At 41.2% G+C, this 20,967-nt stretch overlaps 1 long non-coding RNA gene across 1 annotated transcript; it reads right to left on the minus strand.

Moving 5' to 3' along the window:
* Positions 1-15,355: 15,355 nt before the first annotated feature.
* LOC131480117 (uncharacterized) lies at positions 15,356-19,738 on the minus strand. Its single transcript, XR_009245258.1, has 3 exons — positions 19,612-19,738; positions 18,722-18,803; positions 15,356-15,452 (listed from the first exon to the last, which is right to left on the minus strand). It is a non-coding gene; the product is annotated as an uncharacterized LOC131480117 (long non-coding RNA).
* Between the last annotated feature and the right edge of the window lie 1,229 nt (positions 19,739-20,967).

Raw genomic sequence — 20,967 nt, forward strand, 5'->3', positions numbered from 1 at the left:
TTTCCAAAACCATGAAAATACAGTTGAATAAACTTTCATCAGAACATAAACTCAATGACTCCAGTCTCCTCTAGGCACAATCTAAACAACATCACAGAATTAAAAAACCTAAGTCATGAATACTACTCCGGTAGCTCCCACCCATAGTATCAAAGGACCACAAAGAGTAGAGCTATCCTTGATCAGCACAGGCACTCCAGCAATGCCTGCCTGTCTCTTTCCCAAGACCATAAATGAATGAATAGTACTCTCTACTTGTCCTTAAATGCATCTTTTTCAAGAATAACGGTGACTCTCAAGAACCTATGATTACAAAGAACATTTTGCAAAATGTTTCCTCTAAATCATATTTTATTAAGATTGTTTAAGTCTTTCACAAGAACTCCTAAAAAATCGAGGTTTTTTTATAACTGAAAGAATACAATAAAAACCTCAACACTGTAAGTCAATATTTCCTTAATCCAAACAGCAAAAATAATACCTCTACAAATGCAAACAACAGGGCATTTTCAGCCATTTTCATCTGCTGCTGAGCATGGTTGAGTCTAAGACAAGTCTTCCCATTTCTCCTTTAAAAACAATCCTGAAATAAAATAATGAGTTAACACACATTTTGAGATGCAACACATACAAACTCTTCTGGTTTCTTTTGTCCTTATTGTGCCTCCTTTGTCTATCTTTTCTATTTTTTTTTTTCTCTTCTACTTGTGTCTTCAATCTGCTGGTCCAATCCCCAAAAGGCCCCAAAAGGCCCCAAAAGCCAGAGCTGAGCCAATCCCAAGCCAGGAGCTTCTTCCAGATCTACCACATGGGGGCAGGGTCAAAAGCACTTGGGCCATCCTCCAATGCTTTAATCCAAGCAATTAGCAGGGAACTGGATTAAAAGTAGAGGAGATTAAAGACCTCCCAACAAGGAAAAGCCCAGGCCCAGATGGCTTCACTCCAGAATTCTACAAAACATTCCGAACAGAGCTGACCCCAATCCTCTACAAACTCTTCAAAACAATAGAAAAAGAGGCAACCCTTCCAAACTCATTCTATGAAGCCAACATTACCTTAATCCCAAAACCAGACAGAGAACTAACAGAGAAGGAAAACAACAGACCTATCTCTTTGATGAACATTGATGCTAAGATTCTCAACAAAATCCTAGCCAACAGAATTCAAAAACACATCAGACAGATCATTCATCCAGATCAAGTAGGATTCATCCCTGGAATGCAGGGATGGTTCAACATTCGAAAATCTATAAATGTGATACACCACATCCAAAAACTGAAAAACAAGAATCACATGATAGTATCAATAGATGCAGAAAAAGCTTTCAACAAAATCCAACATCACTTCCTACTAAAAACCCTAACCAAGGTAGGCATAGATGGAAAAATCCACAACATAATTAAAGCCATATATGAAAAACCCAACGCCAGCATCATACTGAATGGAGAAAAGCTGGAACCCTTCCCACTGAGATCTGGAACAAAACAGGGATGTCCACTTCCTCCACTACTATTCAACATAGTCCTAGAGGTACTCGCTGAGGCCATAAGACAAGAAAAAGAAATCAGAGGAATTCAAATGGGAAACGAAGAAGTTAAACTCTCACTATATGCAGATGATATGATTCTTTATGTAGAAGAGCCAAGAGACTCAATACAGAGACTGCTAGAACTTGTACGAGAGTTTGGTAGAGTGGCAGGGTACAAAATTAATGAACAAAAATCAACAGCCATAGTGTATGCGAACAGCCCCAAGATGGAAAAAGACTTAACCAGCAAGATACCATTCAAAATAACAGAGAAAAGTATGAAATATCTGGGAATAAATCTAACCAAAAATGTAGAAGACTTATTTGAAGAAAACTACAAACTACTTAAAAAAGAAATTGAACAAGACCTCAAAAGATGGAGTAACATCCCATGCTCCTGGATAGGTAAAATCAATATCATTAAAATGTCTATATTGCCAAAAGCAATATATACATTCAACGCAATCCCAATCAAATTGCCCAAAACATTCTTCATGGAACTGGAAACAATGATCCAAAGGTTCATCTGGAAGCACAAAAAACCACGGATAGCTAGAACCATCCTGAAGAACAGGAAGTTAGCAGGGGGAATCACAGTTCCGGACCTCTGGACATACTATAGGGCAGTGGTTATCAAAACAGCGTGGTACTGGCACAAAGATAGAGAGGAAGATCAATGGAGCAGAATAGAAACGCCAGAAGGAAACCCACACAGATACAGCCAAATAATCTTTGACAAAAAGACAAACGATAATCCAGGCAAATGGGAAGGTCTGTTCAATAAATGCTGTTGGGACAACTGGTTGATAGCCTGCAGAAACAAAAAAATAGATCCACATCTCTCACCATACACTAAGATCAGATCTAAATGGATAACAGATCTAAACCTACATCCAGAAACCTTCAAACGTTTGGAAGAAAATGTTGGAAACACACTGGAACACTTAGGGGTAGGTCGCTACTTCCTAAGAAGGACTCCAGATGCAGTAGAAATCAAGACCAAAATAAACAATTGGGACCTCATCAAACTAAGAAGCTTCTGTACAGCTAGAGAAACAATCAACAAAGTAAAAAGGCAACCCACAGAATGGGAGAAGATCTTCGCACACGACATAGGTGATAGAGGGCTAATATCCAGAATATACAAAGAGCTACAAAACAACCAAAATGTCAAAACAAACAAGCCACTCAAGAAATGGGCACGGGAAATGGGCAAACACTTCACAAAGGAACAAACCCAAATGGCAAATAAACATATGAAAAAATGCTCAAGTTCCCTGGCAATAAGGGAAATCCAAATTAAAACATCAATGAGGTACCACCTAACGCCTGTAAGACTGGCCCACATGAATAATAGCACCAACGACACTTGTTGGCGAGGTTGCGGGGAAAAGGGAACCCTACTCCACTGCTGGTGGGGCTGCAGGCTGGTACAGCCTCTCTGGAAATCAGTATGGAGAATATTCAAACAACTCAAATTCAACATACCGTATGATCCAGCAATAGCACTCCTAGGAATATATCCAGAACACTTGTTCTATGAGAAACCAACATGCACTCCTATGTTCATAGCAGCACAATCAGTAATTGCAAAAACATGGAAACAACCAAAATGCCCATCAACAGAGGATTGGATAAGAAAGCTATGGTTCATCTACTCCATGGAATACTACTCAGCTATTAAAAAAAACAAAATGCAGTTCTTTGTGGCCAAATGGGCCAAACTGGAAACCATCATGCTAAGGGAAATGAGCCAATCCCAAAAGGTTAAATACCACATGTTTGCCTTAATTTAAGATGATATGATGTTATGTATAACATGTTATGTTTTGAATGTTATATGTTGTGTATAAACTAAAATTGAAGTATAGGTGAGGTGGTCACAGAAGGTGGCTGGGAACTCGCATTTACTTTTAACATATTGGTTACTCATTACTATGTCAATTAATTCCATAATGATGTAAATTTTTGCTGATGGTATGTTGGAGCTTTCAATTGACTGGGATGATACTCTGCTGGCTCTGTCATCAGACCAGAGAGGGTATACCTAAGAAGCCGTTGAACTTGACTAGACAATAAGATGCTGGACTCTATATTTGATATACGCTTGCAATGGGGAGATCTCAACTGAACTTGAGCTGTGGTTATGCAACAAGGTGGAGGAATCCACCATGGTGGGAGGGTTTGGGGAGGGGTGGGGAGAACCCAAGTATCTGTGTAACTGTGTCACATAATACAATGTAATTACTGAAGTTAAATAATAAATAATTTTTTAAAAAAAAGTAGAGGAGCTGGGAGCCTAGCACAATAGCCAAGTGGTTAAATCTTTACCTTTTGGGGGGTTAGTTTACATTTGTCTTCCTTTAGAAGATGCCCCATATACTTTCTGCTTTTCGTGCTGTAACAGTTCGAGATGCGTGGCAAACAAACTCTTTGTACCTCCATGATTGCCATCTGTTCCAAGATATTATCAAGCCATTTCTTAAGGAAAACATTACTTACATTAGGGTAAGCTTCAGGACAAAGGTGGACACATAACAGGATGTTTGGAGACATTGTGGGCTCAACTGTACTATTATTTGCTTTAGCTGTGTGTCATTGTCTTCCCGCTAAAGATGTTTTCATCATAACATAATTGATCAGTTTGAGGTGTGATACCAGTTACCGATATCATTTCACATTTGCAAAAAAACAACAACACCCTCAGGAGAATTCTATGAAGCATCAGAGAGGTGTTTGAGTGTCCATACAATGGGGTGAGGCAGCAATGAGGTGACCAGAGACATTCTGCCCGGCCTTGTCATGCAGCCAGAAATTCTTCGTAGCCCTGCTAACCGAGGAGCAGTGCTCATCACACACCATGTCATCCAACCCAACTGTGTGGCTTCCCACATGGCAATTGGATTATAAAAATTCTTTTTTGTGCAATTGTATTGGCACTTATATTTAGGGAAAGAATACAATTTATAAAGATAAAAAGAAGTTTATTGTAAAGGTCCTCTGTTTGTAGAAAGGCTGAGTTGCCCTGATTCCTTTCACTGCCCTTTAACAAAAGAACAAAAAATAACTGAATCAGTACTAGGTGAAGGTGATGGTAATTAATGCATGATTGATTGTAAGATTTAATAAATAATCTATGATATATACCTTTATAAATTTTGATTTTTGGGTATAAGTAAACCACTTGTCACTATGTAACCACATGTGCTGCCAACCATGGAGTTCCTGGCTTCAGCCAGGTCACTGCAGGTTTGAATGAGTAATACTTGCTGAAAATATTTTCTCTGAAGTAAAACAATAATAATGTCTTTTAGGATTGTTTTTGTAATCATTCTTTTATAATGAAGTAAAAAGGAAAAATTGGATGTTGCGCAAAAGTTTGAGATGATTTGTGTTTAAATAAAGAAGGCAACTTTTCTGAGTTGTCCATCATGCCAAAAAAAAAAAAAAAAAAAAAAAAACTTTACCTTGAATCTGCCAAGATCCCATATGGGCTCCAGTGCATGTGCCAGCAGATCCACTGCCCACCCAGCTCCCTGCTTGTTGCCTTGGAAAGCAGTAGAGGAAGGCCCAGGGCCTGGGGACCAACCCAACAGCTATGTGGAAGACCTGGAGAAGGTTCATGGCGCCTGGCTATGAACTGGCTCAGCTCCAGCCATTTTAGCCACATGGGGAGTGAAACAGCAGGCAGAAGATCTTTCTCTCTGCATCTCCTTCATTTGTGCATCTGCCTTCCCACTACATTTTTTTTTTTTTTTTTTGAGAAATGAAGTAGTAGTAGAGCAGTCAGGACTAGAAATAGCACCAAACAGGGTGCCAGTGCTACAGGCAAAGGATTACCCTGTGAGACACTGTGCCATCCCTTATGATATTTGTACATCAAGGAGTTAACTGAGCTACCAAAGTGCCCCGGCATAGAAGTTGACCCTTTAGAAGTAGCATCATGGGCCTGGTGCAGTAGCCTAGTGGCTAAAGTCCTTGACTTGAATGCCCCAGGATCCCTTACAGGTACCGGTTCTAATCCAGACAGCCCCAATTCCCTTCCAGCTCCCTGCCTGGGACCTGGGAAAGCAGTCAAGGACAGCGCAAAGCCTTGGACCCTGCACCTCCATGGGAGACTCAGAAGCAGCTCCTTGCTCCTGGCTTTACGCTGGCTCAATTCCAGCCGTTGCAGCCACTTGGGGAATGAATTAGCAGATGGAAGATCTTCCTTACTGAGGAGGGTGGTTACTAATCCCTAGGCACATGATGCTTATACACACATCAACAGTTGTTTATTCAGGACACAGTACTACAACTATGGCAACAAAACTACAATATTTGTCACTGTTGCAATAGCCCTAGGAGCTTCACCATGCACTCTTTTCTCTTGATTCTGCTGTCTGCCAATCAGCCTCATACCCTCCGACCAAGCAGTGTTGTTCACACCCTCACCAGTCTCGTTCTCTTTGGCATCCTTGTTGACAGCAGACTTGTACACATGCTGCATCAGTTTGAGGAGAACATGCCACCGTTTCTGCCTATAGCAGTCTGAATGTGTCCCAAGAAGGTAAAGTTTTGTTTCTTGGAAAATGTCTGCACGAAAAGTTCTTCAAATGCCTCCCACAGGGGTAGCCAAATCAGCCCATGGTCCACTGGTTTGTAACTAAGACAAAAAATAGGTGTGATTCACAACTTTCTGAGGCCAGTGGAAAATTAAAAAGCACAGGTCGGGATTCTCAAAATCAGAAATACTACCAAGATACTTTACATCTAAATTAAAGTCTTAAATTCTAAACTGCTTTTCCCACCCTGCCCAAGCCTAGCAATCAAATGGATTACAAACTATATGAACAGATGAACATTATAAAAAATTTTTAAGAAGCTCACAGTTGGAATAAGGTGTGTCATTTAGTTTGTTATTGTTTAAATTAAAATGTATATGATGAGTAAACAATAACATATACCATATTTTATTAAGATTCACCAAAAAGTTTTTAGGACATTTTAGAAGGCTGAAAATTTTTAAGTATACAGCTTTTTTGTGGCTGAAGATATTACATACTGCAATGGAAGGACACTGAGAGAAAGCTTATTTCCTAGATGAATAATTCAGTATAGAAAGTAAAAAGACAACAAAACATTTTTAGCAAACTCTAGCATAATAGAATTATTATTACTAATTCACCACCCTTACGGGAAAGACAAAGAGATGAGTAAAAGCCGAGCACCAACACTGGCCATCTCTACTGAACAATCAAGAGCCAATAAAAAATGGCATGGAAGCCTGAAATTGCTTGACTCATTTGGGTTTTTATTATTATTATTATTTTATTTTTATTGCAAAGTCAGATATATGGAGAGGAGGTGAGACAGAGAGGAAGATCTTCCATCCGATGATTCACTCCCCAAATGAGCCGCAACGGCCGGCGCACGCCGATCCTGAGCCAGGAACTAGGAACCTCTTCAGGGTCTCCCACGCAGGTGCAGGGTCCCAATGCATTGGGCCCTCCTCAACTGCTTTCCCAGGCCACAAGCAGGGAGCTGGATGGGAAGTGGAGCTTCCGGGATTAGAACCATTGCCATATGGGATCCCAGGGCATTCAAGGTAAGGACTTTAGTCCCTAGGCCACGCCGCTGGGCCCTGACTCATTTGTTTTAAAGCACCTATTTGTTTTAAAACACCTATTTAAAATGCGAGCACAGTAGCCTAGCACAAAATCCTCACCTTGGACGCACCAGGATCCCATATGAGTGCCAGTTCTAATCCCAGTGGACCCATTTCCCATCCAGCTCCCTGTTTGTGCCCTAGGAAAGCAGTGTAGGATGGTCCAAGGCCTTGTGACCCTGCACCAACATGGGAAACCCAGAAAGAAGCTCCTGCTTCCTGGCTTTGGATCAACTCAGCTCCGACCATTATGGCCACTTGGGGAGTGAACCATCAGATGAAAAATCTTTCTTTCTCTCCTCTTCTCTGTGTAACTGCCTTTCCAATAAATCATTAACTTTTCATAACAAATTAAATAAATATATAGATAAAACTCATATTTATTTAAAATGCAGAACTACAGACAAGAAGAGGCAGAAGCAGAGAGAGATCTTCTACCCACTAGTTCATTCCTTATGTCCACAATAGTCAAGGTGAGCAGAGCTGGGCCAAAATCAGGAGATTCAAATGGGTCTCCTATGTGCTACAAATGCCCAAGTGCTTGGATCATATTACGCTGCTTTCTCAAGAACATTAGTAGGGATCTGTATTGGAAGTAGAGCAGCTTGTACTTGAATCAGCACGTATCTGAGGAATTACCACCTATGCAGGCTGCTACTTCATGTTTGCAATAATGACTTGCAGAAAAGTTTAGATTAAGGATGGTAGGGCTCTAGATAATTCTTCAGATCAACTGCACTATACAGACAATATAAATGACTTTCTCACTCTCTTCCAAAACATCATCTTTTAATTTTTTTCCAGGATTTATTTATTGGGGCTGCTGCCATGGCAAAGTACACTAAGTATTCACAAACGGTGCAAGTAATGCAGATGGAGACCAGTTTGTGTCCTCACTGCTCCACTTCGCATCCAACCCTCTGCTTATAATTTGCAAAGCAGCAGAGGATGACTCAATTCCTTTGGCCCCTGCACCTAATGTGGGACACCCAAAGAAGCTCGTAGCTTTGCACTAGCATACCTCCAGCTCTTGTAACAATCTGGGGAGTGATTTAGCACACTTGTCTCTTTCTGTAACTTTACCTTTCAAGCAAAATTTAATTTTTGGGAAAACAAAGAAGTGTGGACAGCCCAGTGTCTCATGAGTTAAAATATATATATTTTTAACTTCAAAAGCAACTTACAGAGCAAGAGGGAGAGACAGGATGAGAAACTGGCCACCTGCTGGTCCGCTCATCAATGGTCTGGCCAAAACCAAGAATCTGAACTCCATCCAGGTGTCCACATTGAGTGGTAGGGCCAATGTTCTTGGGCCACCTAGGTGGTGCATTACCACGGACATGGATCAGAAGTGCAGCAGCCAGACTCAAAACGAGCAGCCATCTGGGATGCTTTTGGAGGTTTGCCCTATGTCATCACAGTACCATCATCCACAGGGTATCCTCTTTGACAACCTCAACCCAAGCATCCACATACCCAAGAGGTCCTCAAAACATTGAAAAATTCCCTATTTTTCAGCAGGAGGGTACAAAACTTTATGCAATTTTCCAAAGCTAATTTTGAACTTTTTTGAAAAACAGTACTTTTACCTCAAGCAGTAATCATAAAAGAACAACAACAAAAAAGTTAAACCACTTACCCTCCAAGTAAGTCTGCAGTATCACTTTGTTAATTCATATTGTCCTTTAAAACATAAAAGTCCAGTTAAGTTCAAACATCAAAACAACTGGTGATTTCCAGTATGCTCCTTAAGGATGTGGTAATAGCACAGAGCAAATTCTGGAAGCATTCTTTTTATTTCTTTTAATGACTGTCAAAAATTTTAAATATTCTTGCGTTTCATAATTCACACATCAACAAACATAAAAAGATTCAGAGGGCATAACTGCTAGACATCAGGTAACAGGAAATGTGTCAACAGTTCCATGTCAGCAAATTAGAAGCAAACAAATAGCCACAAAAGGGCAATCTTACTTAGCCTTTAGAAGAAATGTGGCAAAAAAAAAAAAAAAGAGGCATTCTGTTCTTACAGGTATCTAATTTGCAAGGTGTGGGGACTATAAACCCAAGTGTTTGTAAACAAACAAAAAAAATAACAACAAAAATCTATATGCATGCAAGAAATTTTCATGATGCTAATTGAAAATATACATAATAAAAAGTCATGCACACCATCTGGTGCTCTGCAGGACCAGGGGAAGTGTGTGACAGACTAGGCTAGGTCTCAGCCCTCACTGAACCGTGTGTGAGCTGTACGTGGGTGTGGAAGAGCCATGGCTGGGTTGAAACATTCAACAGCAACAACCAGATTGGGTTGAAGGCCAGTCAGGAAATGCCACTGTTCCTGCTAGGACAGGAGGTGAACTGAGTAGGGCTGGCTCATGGACCCACTGGTATGTGCGAAATCTGGCACTGGGAGAGTTTCTGATGGAGGAGCCTGGACAACTCCTCTGGCAGGACACAGTCCCTGCAGGTAAGCACAAGAAGCACAATAGGAAATAGTCCAGAAGAGGCTATGGAAATTATCCCACAGCATACACATGGCATGAATTGGGGGCAGACCAGGCTGAACCTGTTCACATCAACCGCTGGTGAGTCCAAGCGCCAGAACAGAGTGCGGGTTGAGCCAGGTTTGGTTGCTACACATACCAGTACACAATAAGGAATACCAAGGTGAGATGAGCCGTACCAGATGTGGTTGCAGCACCCAAACAGCACACGTGATAATCAGGGGGAGGAAGCAAAGCTGACAGGGGAATGTGGGCTCCCCTGCTGGACAATTACTTCCATTGGAAAGTGTGAGTCGGGATGGAGGCAGATCAGACTAGGCAGGGCTGTAACACCTGTGGGCCTCATGTGGGCTAGGTAAGGGAAGGGCCACGGTGGGCTGACTGTTCTGACTGGTGCAAGCAAAAACTAGAGTGGGTGAGGGCTGGTTGGGCTAGCCGCAGTACTATCTGGCAGAGGCTGCCACTGAGAGCTAATTCTGTCAAGTCAAATGCCAGAACTACCTGGAGAGTGCACAATCTGGGAGTGGGTGTGGCCTAGAAGGGAAATAGTGGGCACCTCCCTCGGGGCTACCACTCTCACTGGACAGGGGTAGGGATGGTTAGACAGAAATGCACCTGCCAGCAGGTGTATGGGCTGGATAGTAGGTTGGTTTGGTTGAGCTAGGCTTCAATGCCAATTGACATGTGCGAGAGCTAAATGGGAGGTGGGACAGACTGGACAAGCCTGCGGTACATACTGGCAAGCATGGGAACCAGGGTAGGGGGCAGAACTGGTGGGGGTTATGGGGAGTCACCCCAACTAGGCTGCAGCTCCAACCGGTTTGCGTGAGGACCAAGTATGAAGTAGGTAGGATCGAACTGGACTACAACACCCGTTGGTTCACAAGGAAGACAGGACTGGAAACAGAACAGATCCAGCAATTGCAACGACCGGCATGTGCACGAGCTGATTGGTGTGACGGACGGCGTGGACTCTATACTAGCAAAATCACGCAAGAATCAGGCCTGGGATCATCTCAGATGAAGTTTCTTTGGAGATCCCTTCAACTGAACTGCTGATCTTAGAACCCCAACCATGAAAAGACTGTCAGCCAGTGGACTCTGAATAGGTTTCATTGCAGTTGGAACTGCGAGACTGGCAGCAATCCAGAACTGGTGAACTATCAAAACTGTTTGAGCAGGACCCTCGGAACGCGCCTCCTATTGGGGATCTGGGATGGGTGGGAGGTTGGGTAGGGCTTTTCCCTTTGTTTCTCCTCTGACCCCAGATACAGGGAAAAATGATAATATTAGTGTGGAAACAATGGTATTACCCGTTTTCACCCTGTAGCCCTTGACCCTTTGTATCCTAATCAACTAAGTAAGATTATTAAAAATATATATATATAAAAAAGTCATGCACGATTTCTGATTATTTTTCCATAAGTGTTCTGACGCCCAATCATATGTATTCAGAGTCCAAATCAAAAATGAAATATAAAATGTATCAATCTGTTAATGATGGCTATTTCCAAAGAATGAGAGCAATTAGCTGTAATGTGACCCAAGTATGAACAGCAGAAGTTTTGCCAGTCCCAGTCTCTCCCACCAGCAACACTGGCTCTGCCCTGCTGACACACACTGCTAGCTGTTCAATGAGAACACAGGATGGCTGTGTAGCAGCGAACATGAGCCTCTCCCTGGGAAGGGGAAAAGACTCTTAGCAAGTTGAATTTAAACAGTTCACAGCAACGGTCCTCATGCTAGAACTTACACGCTAAAAATTAAATGGTGTCTCTGGAAGCAGAGCTGCAGACAAACACATATATGAGCACAGAGAAGTATATACATCACAAACACATGCACATAAAGGTTACGTGATTACAGACATCAGGGTGACACAAACACCAGGACTGCACCCAACACGATCCCTCCTTTGGCTAGTCCTCCATCTCCACATACCAGGTTCCCATGCGGGTGCTGGTCTGTGTCCAGAATGCTCCATTTCCCATCCAGCAATCTGTCTGTGACCTGGGAAAGTAGCAGTAGATGGTGCAAAACCTTGAGACTGCAACTAAGTAGCAGAACTGGAAGAAACTCTTGGCTCCAGATTGGCTCAGTTCATTGTTAAAAGACATTTAGGGGGCTCGGCAGTGTGGCCTAGTGGCTAAGGTCCCCGCCTTGATCCCATATGGCCGCTGGTTCTAATCCCGGCAGCTCCAGTTCCTCTCTATCTCTCCTCTCAGTATATCTGACTTTGTAATAAAAATAAAATAAATCTTAAAAAAAAAAAAGACATTTAGGGAGTGACCCAGTGGATGGAAGATCTTTCTCTCTGGCTCTCCTTCTCTCAGTAAATCTGACTTTCCAATAAAAATAAATCAATCCAAAGGGAAGAAAAAAGCTGCAGCAGAAGCAGTTGAAGAGCACCAAGGCCTTTGGGAGCGGGAGTCAAACAAAATAAGACAGAGCCTGGAAAACATTCTCCTCTAGACAGCTGGCTCCAGAACTATGAGAATTCACCTACTTCAAGCACCCAGGCTGTGATTTGTCCTTTAGCCATAAGACACATTATGGACTCCATGATAAAGCAAATGCAAAGAATGGAGCATAATGTCAGCCATACAGTAAGCATTTAATGAATATTTCCTCAGAATTCACAGATATCCTACAAAAACTTGTTTCACTGATTACATCACAGCCAATAAAAACATATACCCTAATATGACAAAGAAACTCCACATTTGTTTATGATCTAATACTAAATGAACAAAGCAGAAAACAAAATTATGTGTATACTATGAGTAAAACTGTAAAAATTATGCCTGCATGTGCACAGGATCTGGAGTAAATATGAAAAATGAAAACAAAGAAAAACAAAAAAACATATACCCTAAGGGCTTTTACTGCCTGCCTCATCCACTTAACTTTTTATTATTATTTTTTGGAAAGGCAGATTGTAGAACGATAAGGAGAGACTGCAAGATCTACATCTGCTGGTTCACTCCCAGAGTAGCTGCAACATAGCCAGAGCTGAGCCAATCCGAAGCTAGGAGCCAGGAGCCTCCTCTAGATCTCCCATGCACATATGGGGTTCAAAGGCTTTGATCAATGCTCCACTGCTTTCTAAGGCCACAAGCAGGGACCTGGATGGGTTGTGGAGCAGCTGGGACATGAAATGGCACCCATATGGGATGCCGGCACTTGCCAGCAAAAGGTTAAATTAGCCAGCTGGGCCATCTTGCCCAGACTTCAAAAAAACACTTCCCAGTATTATGCAGCCCATGGAGAAATGATAGCTGGGTTAGACCTCACAGCTTGTGCATTTGGTTAGAACTCTACTTACCTCTGAAGATGAGCAGCCTCACTTTGTTTCCATAGAAGCTGTACTTGGCCCACTTGCACATCCAGTTCATTGATCACAATTTCTGTTTTATAAAGTTGGCAGAGAATGCGGCCTATGAAAGGGAAAGAGAATGGATACTCACTCTGTCTCTCCCTCTATCACTCCACCTTTCAAATAAATAAATCTTAAAAACAAAAAAGCCATCTCCTTCAAAATGCATATTTTAAGAAAATAAAAGAATAGAATGGAAACATACTAAGGGACAATGTTCTCAGTAGTCTAAGTAGTGAGTGCACAGTCACGTTGCACACAGTCATCAATTTCATCCCTTTCCTTCCCCTCAATCTTCAAATTAAATCAAGGACTTGTGAAAGTATTTCTTTACTTACTTGTAAGGTAAAATGGCAGAAAAGGAGAGTCAGAGAGAAAGTCTTTCTATTGCTGCTTCATTCCCCAAATGTATACAAAAGCCAGATTGCAGCTAGGCCAGGCCAAAACCAAGTACCGGGAGCTCCACCCATGTCTCTTGTATGGGTGGTGGGAATCCAAGTGCTTGAGCAAGCTCAGCCATGTGCAGAAAGCGAGATAGGAAGCTGAGCAGCGAGGACTTGAACTGGCACTCAATGCAGGACACAGGTGCCCCAAGCAGCAGCTACATTTGCAGTGCCACAATGCCTGCTCCCCAGCATGTTTTTATAGTTATTAACTCAATTAACTAAAACAGAGAAAGAGAGACAGATAGATATTCCACTCACTGATTCACTCCCTAAATGTCCCAACAGCCAAGACTACACCAGGACAAAGCCAAGAAATTCAGAACTCTGTATACATCTCCCATATGGGTGGCAGAACTCAGATACCCGAGTCATCATCTACTGTTTCCTTGAATGCACAAGCAGGAATCTGGAATTTGAGAATAGCTAGGACTTGAACCAGAACTAATATGGATGTAGGTTCTCCAAGCAGTGGCTTAATCTGTCACAGCACATTTGCCCAGTACCATCCTTTTCAATGTTCTTGAGGTTTTAAAGTATTAATTAAAAAAAAAGATGAGTAGGAAGTATGTGCATGAATCTATAGACAAAACTATTTTACTAAAACAGTTTCAGTCCTAAGTCTATAATCCATAGCATAAACACTCACTGAAATGAGAAAGACCTATGGGACATTTGAAGAACATGGCACACATGGAGTGTCTATTGAAGGCTGGAAATCTCAAATTTTGGACAGGCAGCAGTGAAACCACCCACATTTACAGGAGTCCACACTGCAAAAAGTTGTTCTAGATAGGCACCAGACCCACAAAGCTAAATATCTCAACCTCCTTTCAAAAGTCAATGACGATGAACCATAGCTTTCTTATCCAATCCTCTCCATGGAATACTACTCAGCTATTAAAAAAAACAAAATGCAGTTCTTTGTGGCCAAATGGGCCAAACTGGAAACCATAATGCTAAGGGAAATGAGCCAATCCCAAAAGGTTAAATACCACATGTTTGCCTTAATTTAAGATGATATGATGTTATGTATAACATGTTATGTTTTGAATGTTATATGTTGTGTATAAACTAAAATTGAAGTATAGGTGAGGTGGTCACAGAAGGTGGCTGGGAACCCGCATTTACTTTTAACATATTGGTTACTCATTACTATGTCAATTAATTCCATAATGATGTAAATTTTTGCTGATGGTATGTTGGAGCTTTCAATTGACTGGGATGATACTCTGCTGGCTCTGTCATCAGACCAGAGAGGGTATACCTAAGAAGCCGTTGAACTTGACGGGACAATCAGATGCTGGACTCTATGTTTGGTATACGCTTGCAATGGGGAAATCTCAACTGAACTTGAGCTGTGGTTATGCAACAAGGTGGAGGAATCCACCATGGTGGGAGGGTTTGGGGAGGGGTGGGGAGAACCCAAGTATCTATGTAATTGTGTCACATAATACAATGTAATTACTGAAGTTAAACAATAAATAATTAAAAAAAAAAAAAAAAGTCAATGACGAGGCCTAGTGGCTAAAGTCCTCACCTTGCATGCATTGGGATTCCATATGGACACCAGTTCACATCCCGGCAGCTTTACTTCCTATCTCTCTCCCAGATTGTGACCTGGGAAAGCAGTCAAGAATGACGCAACACCTTGGGATTCTGAACCCACATGGGAGACCCTGAAGAAGCTCCTGGCTCCTGGGCTCCAGATCAGCTTAGTTCTTGCCATTGCAGCCATTGGGGAGTGAATCAGCAAAAAGAAGATCTTTCTGTCTCTCCTTCTCTCTGTAAATCTGAGTTTCCAATAAAAATAAATCTTAAAAGAAAAAAAAGTCAATGTAACATTACTTACCTTTTTCTTAGAAATGTTCAATTTGCTTCCAATAATTTCTGCCATTTTCAGTTTGCTTGTACAATCAAAAAGCATTGCTATGAAACAGTCCAGAGCCTATTAAAATAATCAAGTAAATGCCAAATACATTTTAAAATTACACACTAACCACAGAACACCACGATTCTGTCCACAAAGCAAAGAACACAAAACTGAGCACAAACACTTCTGCATTTCCTGAAGGTAACGAAAAATCAACTCAACACAGGATTTCATCCCAGTGCAGACAAAGGCCAACAGCCATGAGGGATTTCTTATTAACATACAAAACAAACAAAATTACTTCATTTTACAAATCCTAACTTCAAAAAAAGAAAAGAAAAAAAAAGAAAAAGAAATCCTAACTTCAAGCAAAGAACAGTGTTAATCTTTAGGTACAGATTTCACAGGTGAAATAACTCCGAAATAGTTCAGAAGTTAACAATAAAGATGCATTCTACCGGAGGTAGAAACACTTGGTAAGCAGCAAGGTGATTACAATCACTAACACAATCCAGTTCTCAGTCCCAGCAGCTACCAGAGGACCAACCAGCTATGTCTTCTAATGTAATGTATTGGTTCTGATACTTATCAGACATCACTGTTTTCATTTCCCCATGGTTGAGGAAATCTTTCCAGGATTAGACAAATGTGCTAATCCTTAGCAAATCCACAAGCCCAGGAACCCCACCTGACCTCAGATTGACTCATTTGTGCCAACCTGTCGCAGGGTCAGATTCTGTCAGTCACCTGCACCAACCAATGTACATAGTGGTAGATACAGCTGCCTTGCCAGTTCTGCCACCAGCACTATCTCCCATGTGAACTGATAAATGCTGCTGCCTGGCCCGACCCAGCCTTCATAGGCCCAGGCTTCACACACTCCAGCAGATGCCACAGTCTAGTCAGGGCAACCCCCAATAACCCGCAGCAGGCCCCTCCCAAACAGCCATAATTTTTGCATGTGTCAGCACATTCCACAACCTAGACCAGTCCATCCCACATTCCATCTGGCTCTTAAGTACACCCATTGGTTTTGTGGCTTAGCTCAGCCACCACGCCCCCAGATCCAGCCCCTAAGTATGCTGATGGGTGTGTTACCTTGACCAGTCTGGCCTGTCCCAAGCCCTGGTTCTCATGCTCACTATCAGGAGATTCAGCCCATCAGGGTGGTGCCCACAGTTCCTGTCAAGTCCATTCCCAGCTCTGGAATTTGCACCTGCCAGATGGTATCGCAGTCCAGCCTGACATAATTTGCATGCAGTCCCAGCACTTGCCAGCTGGCGCTGAAGCCTATGCCAGACTGGACTACCCCTATTTTGAGCTCTCATGCTCACCAGTGGAAGCAGCAGCCCAGCAAGGGAGCACCTGAAGTTCTCCTACCAGGCCCTAGGACTTGCACATGCCAGCAGGTACTACATCCCAAGCTAAGATGGCCCACTCCCAACCTCAGCATTCACCAGCAGGTGCTGCAGGTTGGCTTAGCATGGCCTGACCTAGTCCCAACTCTCACTGGTGGGTGCAGTAGCCTAGCCCAGCTAGGTCCTGTCCCAGCCCTCAAGTAAACTTGAGGGTATTGCACTCCTACATGGGCAATACCTTCTCCTGGCTCTCACTGGTGCCAATATGTGCTATTGACTTGCCAAGCCTAGTCCACCCCAATACCTGGCTCACACATGTTAATGGATGCTGTAGCCCAGTCTGACATACAGGCACTCACCAAATCAACTACATCTGAGCTCAACTGGCCCTTACCAGCTTTTGTCCATGGCTGCTAAGTCTAGCCCAATTACCAAACCTAACTTTCATGTGAACTGGCAGGTGCTATGGCCTAGCCTGACCTGTGCCACTCAAGATGGTGGTTCTAACACTAAAAACACTAAAAAAAAAAAAAATTGGAACAACATATACAAGGCATTAACAGTGCTAGAAAATCTGTGGATGAGGAAATATTATTTCATCATTTGCTTTAACATTTTTCCTACTTTCAACAATATTTTTAGATATATAAATACTTATACATGAATGTTTCAGCAATATTATTAAAAAATATCAAATGTCGATGAAGATGAAGATGCAGAAAAAGAAACTGAGTACAACAGTACAATGAATCAGCCTTAAAGAGAATGATGCACTGGTTTAAGATCACAATGTGCATCAACCATGAAAATTGCTTGAGTGAAGCAGTGAGATACAAGCAGCCTAACATTGTCTGAGACCATTTGCAGGCAATGTCCAAAACTAGTACACTCAGAGGAAGATTAGCGTCTCTCGGGGGCTGCAGAGGCAGGAAACAGGAATGGCAGCCAAACAGGGATTTCCCACTGGAGTAAAAAAAAAAAGTCCTGCAACACACAGTGGTGACATGGTGTTAAGTCTGTGTAATTTTAACATAAAATATGAACAATATACTTTGAAAGACTTTAAAATATGTAGAGTTTATATCAATCAAGTCATTTTATATTCAAAGCATTCTTAGAGAATAAGTAAAGAAGCACAATATCAATGTCTCAATTTTATTAAAAAAAAAGTCTAGAGCAATCTGACAAAGATGAGCAATTCATGAGACTTAGAAGGAACACTGACTGCAGAATGGAAAGGAGGAATAAAAACAGCCACATAACATTCAAGTTTCAGCTAAGAGAAGGCATAACCTCCAAATGAGCTTTCTTTTCCAAAAGGTACTTGACAAAATACAAAGAAATGCTGCAAACCAAACTGGGTCACCATTCTCTCTTCAATTCCAGCTGACAGAAACAAGAGCAAGCCAGAATCCATTTGGGTCAATGCTTTAAAAGCCCATACATGTCAGGCAATACCACCTTAGGCAGGAATAAATCTCTAATCTTATTGAATGTGGCAGGGCTGTAACTCAGTAGGACTTGCCTCAAACAAAACACATTTTCCTCCCAATGTTTTAGACTTTGCAAAAAGATTTTTTAAAATCCTTATAAGGCATAGTGGAGAAATCAAATACAACTGCATTAACTAAGCTAAGAAGTAACACATAGGCCTAGAGGCTACATATCTTAGAAATACTTTATTTCACAAGATTGCTTTATTATTATCTGGGAGCATTTCTTTTCATTTTACCTTTATTTTCACTATCTGCTTTATCCTGTTCCCAAACTATATTTCCTCTGAAATTAGTAATAACCCATTAAAAGCCACGAAAGTTTTATGTATTAGCTTTAAACGGAGGATAAGTTCATTTAAATGAGCTAAGGATAAGAAACCACACTAGACAAAATAAAAAGTCTGATAGCAATGTAGAGACAAAAATAACACTGCAAAGAAAACAGCAATTTTACAGAGCAGAGGAAATCGGCAGGAAGGCTGTGGCTTACCTCCTGAAAAATATGTAACGATGCTGAAGATGATGAACTGTCAAAGCTATGGGCAATTCTATTACACCAATTCAGGAGATCTCTTAAAAAAAAGTAAGCAATAAAAAGTCTTAGGTCAAAAACACAGTCTACTTGTTTTGCTTGTATGTATGGCAACATGAAGATAAAAAGTGTTAATGGAAAAATTAAATGCAGCTCCTGATCTTTAGTCCTACATCAGGAAGTGATCTACCACTCATTCTCTCCGTCCATGCCAGACAAAATAGCAGGAAAAGGAGGGAAGCGACTAACTCAAATCATTCCCTCTCTCATCACTGAAAACTGAGGACAAAGGCAAAGAACTCATTGCTAGAACAAGACAAGAAGGCTTATTTAATGCTCTGGATGTCACCTGTCACACCAGCATCCCATATAAACACCTATTCAAATCCTAACCGCTCTTCTTCTGATCCATTTCCCTACAAATGAGCCTGGGAAGGCAGCGCAAGTGTAGCATCCCAGCCATATATCTACAAAGGAGACTTGGGCTGAATTCCTGTCCAGGCTTTGGCCTCAGGCCATTGCAACCTGCAACCATCTGAGAAATCAGAGTGGACAGAGATCTGTCTTTCCCTACCTTTCAAATAAAAGACTCCATGTCGGAAAAGAATATATATTAGAAGGACTACATTAGTAGTTGCTCTCAAGTTTAATTTTAAAGGTAACTTTTAAAGTTAAAAAATGTGACATTTACCAAGCTTTCCCAATGATTAAACTACATTTGGGAAAGGAGACTGACAACACAATGCACCCTCAAAGTTTTATTCCAAAACCTGACCAAACCACTCAAACCAGTTAATTTTGCACTGTAGTTTTAAGATATCAACTCAGAAAAGTGTTTATGTTAATACCTGAGAGACAATTCTCTTCCCTCAAGGACTGGCCTTTTGCTTTCTCCTTGGGTTTCTGAAACTTCCTCTGATGCCTGATGACACCCCAAAGCACTGTCACTCTGAGAGGGATGCTTCTCTCCAGTAAGCTCAAGCCCGTGGCCAACTGCTGCTACTAGGTTTGGAAATTTGCTCTGAAGAACCTGAAAAGGGGGAAGAAGGACAAAAATTAGGAAGATCTAGGGCCCAGCACAGTGGCTGTTTCCTGTTTCAGACATTTGAACAGTGACCCAGTAGATGGGGGATCTTTCCATCTCTACTTTTAAAATAAATTTTAAAAAAGAGAAACAGAATCCTACAGGGATAATAGGAAAATTTTAAGTATGATCCATGAATAAATTAATGTTCCTTAGCAGTAACTACTCATTCTACTGCACATAGTAACAATGTTATGGTTATTTACGAAAAATTTCCTTAAAGTTTTGGAAGTACATGCTAAAGTATTTAGGGATAAAATGTTAAAGGGTTTGCTTTCTTTTTTTTTTCCCCCAAAGAAAAACAACAGATGAAACACATAAAATAAAATGCTGGCACAATTAGTAATAAACTTATTGAATAGTATTTGGTGGCTCATAATGGCATTTTCTCTATTTTCAGGTAAATTTAGAATATTTCACAATAAATTGCAAGAAATAAAAAATATTAGTACTTTCTAACACCCACATACCTCATTCAGCTCTGCTTTATCCAAGTTATCCATGCGAACCTTGGTCCAATATTTGTCTAACAAAGAAGCGTAACTATTTAGCGACCGATACCAATTTCTTCCTCTGCTCAACAGTCTGTTTCAAAATATACAACAGTTATACGAAATTCCTTATTTGAATCTTGGATTACTATAGTCCTTAATATGCAGAAAGAATATATCCCCTTCTGCCTTAAACAGAAGAAAACACTACAACCTGTATTACTATATTTTTCTTTATATATGTATACTTTTGGCAAAGCTTAATTTACACATTAGGTGCAATAAAACATCAGCCACAATAATGACAATACACTGTAATGAAGTTATTTAAAACTTCAACGTTTTCTGGGTCAGTTCATTAACTATGTTTGGATGAAGGATGAGCACAAATAAGCAGAAAAGCACAAACAGAAACCACAGATATTTATCTCCTGCTGTGACTATCTCACATGCAGCATTCATAATCCCTCCTTGAGGAGAGACTGACAACTGATCCACATTCAGTCCTGCCTAAGAGGAATACAGCTTTGACTAAGCTAGTTTCAAATCATCAAAAGTGATTTCAACAATAACGTACTTCTTAAAGCATAAATAAACTCAGGAAAGAGAAAACATGACCCAGGCCTTCT

The sequence above is a fragment of the Ochotona princeps genome, chromosome 4 (assembly GCF_030435755.1).
Source record: "Ochotona princeps isolate mOchPri1 chromosome 4, mOchPri1.hap1, whole genome shotgun sequence".
In the NCBI taxonomy this organism is placed as follows: domain Eukaryota; kingdom Metazoa; phylum Chordata; class Mammalia; order Lagomorpha; family Ochotonidae; genus Ochotona; species Ochotona princeps.